Source organism: Rhodnius prolixus, unplaced genomic scaffold (assembly GCF_049639745.1).
Source record: "Rhodnius prolixus isolate KJV_2025 unplaced genomic scaffold, Rpr scaffold_4, whole genome shotgun sequence".
In the NCBI taxonomy this organism is placed as follows: domain Eukaryota; kingdom Metazoa; phylum Arthropoda; class Insecta; order Hemiptera; family Reduviidae; genus Rhodnius; species Rhodnius prolixus.
This window is the reverse complement of record NW_027411614.1, coordinates 38,582,599-38,593,414: the sequence shown is the minus strand read 5'-3', so window position 1 is coordinate 38,593,414 and position 10,816 is coordinate 38,582,599. Positions and strand designations below refer to the sequence as shown.

At 32.1% G+C, this 10,816-nt stretch overlaps 1 protein-coding gene across 1 annotated transcript in view; it reads left to right on the top strand.

Annotated features, from left to right (window-relative positions):
* The window catches only part of NFAT (nuclear factor of activated T cells 3), a 50,446-nt gene that overhangs the window by 830 nt on the left and 38,800 nt on the right, over positions 1-10,816 (top strand). The gene's annotated exons all lie outside the window — the stretch shown is intronic.

Genomic DNA, 10,816 nt, shown 5'->3' with positions numbered 1-10,816 from the left:
CACGAAATGGACAGAGCAATGTTACATTTTTTAGTGTAGCTCTTTACTTAAATGTTAAATGTGTATATATAATTATTAACATGGGAAAACTGATCTATAAAATTCAATGTGCAGTTAACTGTTGATTGAGGTTATTCTTGCTTATGTTCCCATATTAATTTTTATGATCCTAAGTCGACTTTTTTGGAAGTTTGCAAAGAATGAACCTCTTTTTGGACTAGTTATACATTATATTCTGATTGGACCCCTATCAGTCCTGTTGAACTCTTTCAACTTAATTGGATCCTTTGAAGGAGTGATGTTTTCTTTTCATGTATGCATGTTTTTCATTTTTATTTTCTTAAGTAATGGATATTTTTCTTGGTAGAATGAAAAGCAAATGGCTACCAAATGACGTCAGTAGGTAGCAATGAACTCGTCTAGCAACAGATCCCCACCCTTACTTATTAATCGATCATGTGTAGCTGTGGTATGTTGGATGAATTTATTTCGAAGAAATGATGGTGTTTTTTTAGAGGTGGGTTGACTGCTGGGCCTTCGGACTCAAAAAAAATGCAATTTGGCCACTTTTTTGAGCATTATAAACCTGAGTGGAATAGATTTATAAGGGTTGCATACTGAATCGAGGGTGAACTCTTGACATGACTTTAGCCCTATTATCAGTAGTTTTGGACCTTCATAAAATAATTTTATCGTTTCAAATGAAATTTCCTGATTTTGAACAGAATTTGAATATGATAATCATGGTGCCAGCGTTTAAATGAGAAAAAATTTAAATAATAGATCAAATTTTCTGTCATTTTCGGTTTTTGTCTTTTAGTTCTTCCAAGTTCTTTACCAAATCGTGAAGTAGATCACCATAAAAGTTAGTAAGCTATATATTTTCTATTATTTATAATATTTTACGTACTCACAAGTCCATACGAATAAAAAGCAAATAATAACTAAGTACAGATTACACGAACGCTGTAGAGAACAGTTATTTTGATTTATTAGCTTTATCGTAATTATCATTTGTAAAATCGCAGACGTAGGGTGTATTGAGGAATGCCATGAATGAATTCATTATAATCTATCTATGTTAAATCTTAAGAAGTTCTTGCAATAATTAACTGCATATAATTCTCATTTCTCATTAATGCTTTATAAGATAGTAAAGCGTTCAAATGTATCCCGCCTCTAAATCTACCTGAAACAAATGAATGGCATAGCAGTTTTACACATTCAAGTATGGGCTTTTAGTGTGAGCAGAAAGTTGAAAACATTAAAAGAAATCAACGTGAAGTGCTTTGGAAAGATGTTTAGAATTACATAGGTTGATAAAAATAGGCAAATATTTCACTTGATTAATCATTGACGTCATTGTCTCGAACTTTAAACAGCCTTTTTCATTGGGCCTTGGAAGTCCAAAATAGGGTTCCCGACAAGATCTGATGCTAAATTTTTTCACGAACATCTCCTCAAACTTTGATTGAATAGCTTTTAGGTGCATTGTGATTTAAAGAAGCAGATTTATTAACAGACAGCGGTTTATGCTAGTTACAGTTTTTGTTGGAGTTATGAGCAAAAGAGAAACTTCGTTTACTTCTTTTTTTTGGGCAAATTTATTGGGTTGTGAGTAGATTAGATTCACAGGATACAAAATTTTTTTCCCCGACAGGTTAAGAACTATTGTCTGTAGTAAAGCCTATAAGGCTATTAAACGAAATATTCAGACGGCTATGAATTTTGGAGGGTTAAGGCCGGTAACTGTTATACATATATCCCAATGTTTTGTTTGGATCCAAGAAAGTGTTATTAACTAACGCACTAATTCTCTTGACTCCTATTACGTGTTAAATTATTAGATAGACATTTAAATCTACAAAAACCAAACGAAAAAACAAAACAAATATAATTCTTAAATTGTTTAAGAAGTGAGGCGAATAAAAGTAGAATTGTAATTCTAAAATATGTGAAACTATGGATTTACAGTTTCAATATATTATTGCTCCCTAGTTATTCCAGTTTTGAATTTAAATTTTATTTAAATGTTGTATTTTATTTATATATAAATGTTATAATAGTCATTTCTTTAACATAGTGAAAGTTTTTAAAAATTAAAATTTTATCTTTAACGATTTTTAAATTATTAAAATTAAATACATTGAAAACAAACAACTTTTGTTGTTTATCTATTCAAAATAATTCGGAAGTTAAATATTGTAAGAAGGGATAGTGTTGGTTGGCTGTTCACGTGTTCACCTAACTGGTCACTCTAATCTGTCCACTTTCTACGTCCTCTACTGACTTTTAGAGGTGGTCTTGTTTGTCTCCTGGCAGGCGGCGTCTAACAGCTTGTTGTCAGGATGTTTTCACTCACCTCTCATGACAGAAGTCATCGCTTCTTGTTCTACTTGCGTTATACTTTTTACAAATCTAAATTTGTTTAATTTCTACCATTTAATTTTTTTGTTTAATCGCATGCATTTTCGATGCATGATTATGGTTGCTGAGCCTGTTGGCCTAATACCTCAGTAGTCCCACCAAATACTCAGCAGTCTTCTGGTCTGTCTATAACATTGTAAGGTAACCTTTAGCTCTCCAGTACACATTAAACCTAATATTGTGAAATATGAAACCTGGTAGCGGTACACCGATTACGCAACTCATTCAACCTTAAGCATGACCACTTTTCCAAGTTTATTCGGGGCATCCAACTCAAGGAAAGAAGCTTAATCGGCCAAATCTTCGAGTCAGGAAGCTTTCTGTCCATTTAGTGCCTCTTTTATTCTCAATATTTAACTTTTTCTGTTACAAAAATCGCCGATTCAGAATCACAAGAAAATAGTAAGGATTCCAGCTTAGCCAACAAGGTTTGCTCTGTCGTAATCTAGTTTTACGGCGAGTCCAGTTTAAGTTTTTGAGTTCCGGTAGATGTTTACCCACACAAAATAGATAGAGGGAGAGAGAGGAATCAGATTGGGGGAAAAAAAACTCTGTCTCGAACTCAGAGAACAACACGGAGGTTTCCTTTGAAATCTAAAAATCCAAACTCGACACGATTACAATATGAAGATAAGTCCTACTAGAAGAGTGAGAGAAAATGAAAAGAAGAGATAATCTAAACCTTTACACTCTACTGTAACATGTAAGGTAATAAGAACTAATTATGGCCGCTATGAATTACTACAGACCATGATTTAAATTATGATAAACAGTTTCTTTGGCTTGTCACCATAATGTTACTGAAAAATAACCGACAATTGTTTCAATCGTTGGGTTGAAAAACCAATAAGTGTTGAGAACATTTTAAATCTGAAATACAACACTATCTTCTAGCCTAGATAAGAGATAATGGAAGCACTCCAAATAGTTTTGGTTGTAGTGGTAGATTGCACTAGTTCTTAATAAGATAATCTTTCTTTGAATAAGCAAAATTTATCAAATTAATTGGATGTTTAATTAATTGGTCAAATTTTTAATTTAAACAGTTCGTGCATTTAATCCTTAGAAGGATTCACAATTTTTTATTTTACGTATTTTACAACTTTGCAATTATTTTTTTAATGTTGTTTTTACCCTTTTGGCTCCTTTGGTTCTTTAATTCTGTACTTTTTGCATTTTCGGTTGCAATTAGTTTGGTGAATTCGTCAAAAATATAAAGAAATACCATTTCTTTGTTTTTCTGGGTTCATTCAATTGTAACTAATTTCAGTATTAACTATTCAAGATTCCAGTTGTCTTCTTAAGATATTTCTTTTCCCCTAGAAGTTCTTACAAGTTCATGTCCAAGTGGTTGTCTTATTACGAGATAACATTGTCCGAAGACCGGTAGTATTCCGAAATAGACTTCGGGCGTCAATGACTCGCATGATTTTTCGCTTCTTAAAATTATGATTTTTTTTTAAATAAAAGAGTGTGAAACTAAATGTTTTGGAATACAAGCAAATTTAGAGATCATCTGGAGATTGTAGCTGCTGAAGTGACTAGCTAATAGTGGGAGCCTTTTTGTACGTTTATCTCGCAGTACTAGAATTGTTTTTATACCGCGCTGTTACACTCAATTCTCAACTTCCTTGCACTTTTAAAAATTAAAAGCCCATGAAATTTTCTGCTTTAAAGACTGATAATGAAGGTAGGATGTAACATTACAGGGTATGAATTGGTTGATCAAGCTTGGAGCAAAAAACTGTTTTACTCATTTCCTTAAGAAATATTAAGGTACTGTCTGAAGACCATACATAAAGAAATTGTGGGACAAAATGAGTATCAAACAAAGAGAGTGGGACATAAATGAAAACCAATTAATTTTTTTAAAAAATTGGAAGAATCTCCACAGTATCTCCCATTTGGTGGAGGCTGTGACCTGATTTAAGACGATGACTGGCCGTGCAAAAGCATCTGTTCTCTTAGAGGCGTTGCTTAAAGATTGATGTACCTACTTGGTGCCAATAATGTACTTGCCTCATTGTTCCCATCATGTGAAAAGTTTTGGAATTTCGTATTAACAGATTTCAGAAGATCCGCAACCTCTTTTCTCAGGAATAGAAATATTTTACTTACTGATTTGAATACCCGATATAAGTTAGTTTTTTTTTTTTTTTTAGAAAAGTGACTAGTGTAGAATGGAGTTGCCTTTCATTGAAAAATATCGTAATTATTTGATAAATGTTCACTAAGATTAATTGATGAATCAGTTGTAAGGGAAATGAGTACTGTAATGCGTAGGTTATTTGGGAAGTCCAGAGTGTGCGCCATAGAATTCAGAAAATAACAGCTATTTATACTATTTTTTTTAAAAACTTAGCCAGAAATAATTTTGAAGGCTATCTGCCTTAGAGCCTAATGTCACTGGCCTCTTAATGCACGCCCTGTCCTTGTTAAACTTTAAATAAATAAATAAAAAAACTCTTTTTCTCGCTCAATTAACTAAAGAACTAATTTGAAAATTATTAATCTTTGCAAAATGTGAGGAAGATAGATTTTAATTTTAATAAAGTTTATAAGTTCGATGTAAATGATCATTGCATTGCGTGTAAGGTGGAATAAGTTGCAATGGAAGATGTGTGTAACCAGTTTCCGGTGTTTACTAGTTCTTAAGCGCCGAAACAGGGAAATCCTATGCGTCACATCATATCACGCAAACCTTTTGGCTTTTAATTCATCTACATACTTTCATACTATAATTTCTGCAGTTTCATAAATATACGTAATTTAATTCATTAAGAAGATAAATAGTGTTTTATAGAAAACACATATTTTTTTTTAAATCTCGCGTATTTAATGATAATTTATAGAATTAAGCCTCTTTTGACTACGTTGAAATTAATACAATTTATTATTTTTTATTTATTTATCTAGTTTTTGTTTACAAAATTTCTGTATTGACATTGCATAGCCAGAAATATTAGAAATGTTTGACCTTCAGAAAACGGTATGATAAAACAACTTAAAAAGTAATTTGTCCTAACAAAAAAACTTCTGCGAATAAACACATTACATAATTACAAAGACATATATACATATAATATTCTTCGTCTATTTATTAAAAATTAGAACATCGTGCGTCATAAAACTTGTTCTTTTGTTCTTGAAACTCTGTTAATCACTTGTTGTTTTAAGCTGAAATTAAAATTTCAAATTCACATTTTAAAAGCCAAGAAATAGATCGCTTGAAATTGAATATTATATGTACGAGGGTCATTTGAAAAGTCCGTGCAAAAATAAAAACTACTTAATTTTTTGGGGTAAAAATTAGTTCGCCTTTTTTGGCGCAGATTCCCCCTTGGTAACCCATTGTTTAGATTGTTCTTTGGTCTCAGGAGTGTAGTGATGTATCCATGTTTCATCCACAGTGACAAAGTGCTGCGGATTCTTCTGGAACAGCTGCAAACCGTCCTTGCAACACTTCACACGATTTCGTTTTTGGTCAAGCGTGAGCAATCGCGGCACCCATCTTGCTTATAGCTTTGTCATGTCCAAATGTTGATGCAAAATATTATGTACCCGTTCATTCGAGATGCCCACAGCACTAGCAATCTCACGCACCTTCACTCTTCTGTCATCCATCACCATATCATGGATTTTATCAATGATTTCTGGAGTAGTAACCTCAACAGGGCGTCCAGAACGTTCAGCGTCACTTGTGCCCATATGGCCACTCCGAAAATTTTGAAACCACTTATAAACTGTTCTAATCGAAGGTGCAGAGTCACCATAATGTTTATCAAGCTTCTCTTTAGTCTCCTCAGGCGTTTTGCCTTTCATAAAGTTGTGTTTAATCAACACACGAAATTCTTTTTCGTCCATTTCGATTCAAACGAATGCCAAACACAAAGAAATAGACCGATCTGGCTGAAACTTGGTGTGTGTTCTTCCAAGAGATGCTACTAACTAAACATAACCTCGATACGCGCCAGAGGTGCTATCTCTCTGACTTTGCACGGACTTTTCAAACGACCCTCGGATATATATTTTTTATTTCTTTTACACTTACCAGTATGATAAAGTGTTGTAAACGTGTAGATATTCTATTTTGAGTTTGGAGGTGGTGGATTTCTGCTTTTTGGGAAATGTGTTTGGCGGGGCACTGAGTCTATGTATATCTTTTTCGGAACATGTTTCCCTCATAACCCCAAAATGGGCATTTTTAAAACATTCAAATTTTTGGTTAGGAATAATTATGGGACCCGACAGTTTACTTACAGATCTTAAATTTAATTTTTTAACATTTTTTCTTGGAAAATTGATTCCAGGGCATTTTGGGGGTAACGTGTACCCCCTTAAGTGTCATTTCTGCGTATTGTATGGTATTATCACCATCATAATATTAAGAAAATGTTAGTAAAATCCCTATTTAAAGTAAATCGGTAAACCAAAATTAGTCCTCACTGAAATAATTTTTCAGTTTTCTTAAGTTTTTTGCTATTTCTTTCGAAAATGATTCCATAGATTTCCTTTAAATGTTTTTATTGATTTAATGTAGGTCTTTTACTTGTATTTCAAACTTTTTCTTTTTCTTCTTAATCACTAAGTGCTCTTTCTGTGAATTGTGAACTATTAAGACCTGTACTATAAAATATCAGATGTATTGTCAAAATTCCCTGTTGGAAGATACCAGTTCGCTGGAAATTATCTGTGCTGCTCTTCCTCAGTTTTGCCAAAACTTAGAAATAACTTACTGTAGATCCTATGTTGGTATACCTTTTTTTCAGAGATCAGATTTTAGTGGCATTTTTTACTTCTTTATTTTAGCAGTATATTTTATTGTTATAGAGAAATATTAAGTCTGTATACATGCCAAAACCTGCAAAACTGTGAATGGCATGGTGCGCAACAACTTTCTTAGCTGAATTGCTTTTTTTTTTGCAATAATAGAAATCGGATATTATGGAGGAGGTTTCAGTTTCTTAATTGAATTATCTCTCTCCTAGACTTGACCTCTGATCGAATTGTTATCGATGGGGTGACCTACCTTTAAATTGCCTTCTATATTTCCTTAAATTTTTAGCAGTAGTGTTTGAAATTTTCTTGAATCACAAAAATTTCTAAAATTTAACTGGTTACATGGGCAAATTTAAATTTGTCTTCAATATTACTTATGATAGTTTGGAATCTTTGCTAAATTATTGAAATAGTTCTGTATTATTGAATAAATATGTTAGTCTCTTTTTTAGTATTACGAACATGGTTAGACATTATCCAGAATTATTTGTCAATTTCAGTAATATTGCATAATAATGTAATTACTTCTCAATCTACCGGTTTTCTGCAAAAGTAGTAATAATGTAGAAAAAAAAATTCAACCTTACAACGTCATTTAATTAAAACATGTTTGCAATTTATTGAATTTATATCAGTTTCTCCTTTAATAGTAAAGTATTCTTTCATAAATTGGTGACAGTACTAAAATTGTTGCATTTTAATAGATAGTTACTGTTCTACAATATTTATATTTCAATTGAATATTAATTAAATGAAATTGTAGGGGTCTCTTTTCTATTAATAACAGTTGGTGGTAACATTATTTATTATTGTATTCAGTTTCTTTATTAGCAACATTTAATAAAATTTAGATTTCAGCTGCCAAGTTGGTTAGGGAGTGTTGTTTATGTCTGCCTTCTTTTTATAGTCCTTGAACATCAATTGATGATGGCGTTCACTAAACGGGGGAATTGACGTTTCCAATCCGTTCCTGGCAATATTCACTCTACTCCTATATACACATATCGATTTATTTATTTATTGCTTTTGTATTAAAAGAGGGGGTATTTATGTGTTTAAGAGCTGAAACATTGTTATAGACTAGTTACTAGTTGAGGTTATATAAAACGTTACTATTTTTTCATTTAGCATTTCGATAATAATGGAGAATATATTTTTTGTACATTACATACATCTAGCAGTTTTTTCAGTCTTTTGATTCCCTCCCCCCCTTAGAATTTTATTTCTCTTAATATTTTGTCTGTTCGATGTCAAATCGAAGAGGAAACATCTGCATATTGCAAGGCATTGGTTTCAAAAATTTAATAGAGGTTTTATGACCATAGAAAAAAGATCACTATGGCGGTTACCATTGGAGAACTATCGATTTTTGGGTTTCACTCAAATAGCATTCCGCTTGGTGCCGATAGAGAGAGAGAGAGGACAAGTTAATAAAACTTTGATGTTACACGTTCTTTAAAACATTGTAAGAAGTATTTTATTATGAATTCGTTTACTTTGGAGTTTGTTAGAATTTCGGTTAACATCTGGTGAATGATGGTTTCAGTCTTGAAACCAGTTTTAATCTTGCGTAAAGTTCTGTTCCATCAAAATTTATCTTCATTTATTTTCAATAGGATGAAAAAATAATTGCCATTTCAGTCGAGATACATTTATTCTGCCGAGCTTTTTGACCTAGGGACTAGATCATCTTCAGGGCTAGTTTACAAAGTAATATTTTTACATTACAGGGTTGGTGTGTCTTCTGTCTTGTCTGTTCATGGACTAGTCCCTAGGTCGAAAGCTCGGCAGAATAAATGTATCACGACTGAAATGGCAATTATTTTTTCATCCTATTGAAACTATGAATCAGTCACCAAAAAGAATGAACTTCATTTATTTTATTTTTAAAGCCAAAATCCTGAAGAACATGATGGCTTCATAGTTCTTTTACACCCATGCTATTAGTCCGGACCTTAACTCTGTCCTTCTAACATTTACCTTGGTTCATGGTACACTTACTTTTTGTCGGAGAAAATTTTACTTCGAAGCTGAAATTGCGTTAGTATTTTTTTTATTAAAAACCCACGGAAAATGGTATGTGGAAGAGAGAACAACAGCCGACTGTTAAATGTCATAACAATCATACTCAAGTAAAGTAATTACCTATTTATTTATTTTTTTTTTTTTAGGCGGGGCTTAACCGTCTAACTACCAATTAGGTGCCGTGGACAAAGGTGGAAGCTCATATTTTACTATAAACAATTATATTCCAACAAATAAAAAGTAGTCATACACGGGATTCGAACTGGCGACCTCCAAGACACAAAGCCACACTCTTGACCACTAGACCAACACCTACTCTAGTATACAACTTAAAAGTAAAATTCATAATACTGGACCCAAATTTATTTTTACCATAAAACGATTATTTTCTTTCATTCTTTTTCATTTTAGAACATACTAAATCGCACAGTTTTCATGTGCCAAAGAAGTACATTATTTTAATTGAATACTCCATGTTTTTGCATTTGTCTTGTAAATTCGTGAGAAACATTTAAATTAATTTACATTTTTCAAACAATGAATAATTAATATTACTCTAGGTTTTTTTTAAATTAGTAGTGTAGTAATAGTATTTTTAAAAGAAAAAATAAACAAGAAATTAAGTTAGATAAATTTGATGTAAATTGGTTCTAAAAATAGCTGAATAAAAAATAAAACTGGATAATAATAAAAAAGTAAGAACCTTGTGGTTGTAAATTGTGAGTTTTTATTTCGTCGAACTTAATTTACGTCATCTAAAGGACACTTTTGTGACGATATTTAAATATCGGTAATTCATTCTGTTTCTTCTCCTTCTTTAATAAATTCATTGATATGAAGGAAAGAATGTCCTGGGTTGTTGTAGTCTTCCAATAAGGAAACAAGAGATCAGCGTATTAAAATGTTTTTAAACTAATATTAAATTATAGTCTTTAATTTTAGTGTAGTATTTTTTGTTATTTTATTCCTGTTTTTTTTTTTTTTCTTGCTTTGAACAAAATTAAAATGATCATTTATTTAATCTATTTAAAACGAATTAAGCCGTCGTTTGCAAACCAGTGATAGTTGTTTTCTGCAAGTGCTGGTTGGAGAATGGTCGATAGACTGTCAGGATAGTAGACAGCAGATCACCAGGGAAGACCATTCAGCAAGGAATAAAATCCGGCAGTTGCCACACGATAGTCAGAATCGCTGATATCTCAGCACAGAAATACACTTATTTAAAAATGTTTGCAACATAGGCTATATTATCTAAGTGAGTGTATTGAGCATTTGAAAGCAAATAGTTTGAACGGTTATCGAGAAAAACGCAAATAACTTTTAACATCGTTTAAGTTTTGTATAGTCTAAATGATTTTTGCTCGTATTTTTAACATTTTAGCATTGTTTTAGAGCTATTGATACAAATAGGTGTAACATACATAAAAGATATGTACACTTTTTTTTAATAAAGAATTGGATAGGTATTCGATGATTGGGTAGGTAGCACGATGATTGTTTAGCTTTGGTCTTGAGTTCAATGTCGGCGAGCAGAACTCTTGTTATATTTCTTATGATCCTCTAAAGCTGTCATTTCGGTGATCAG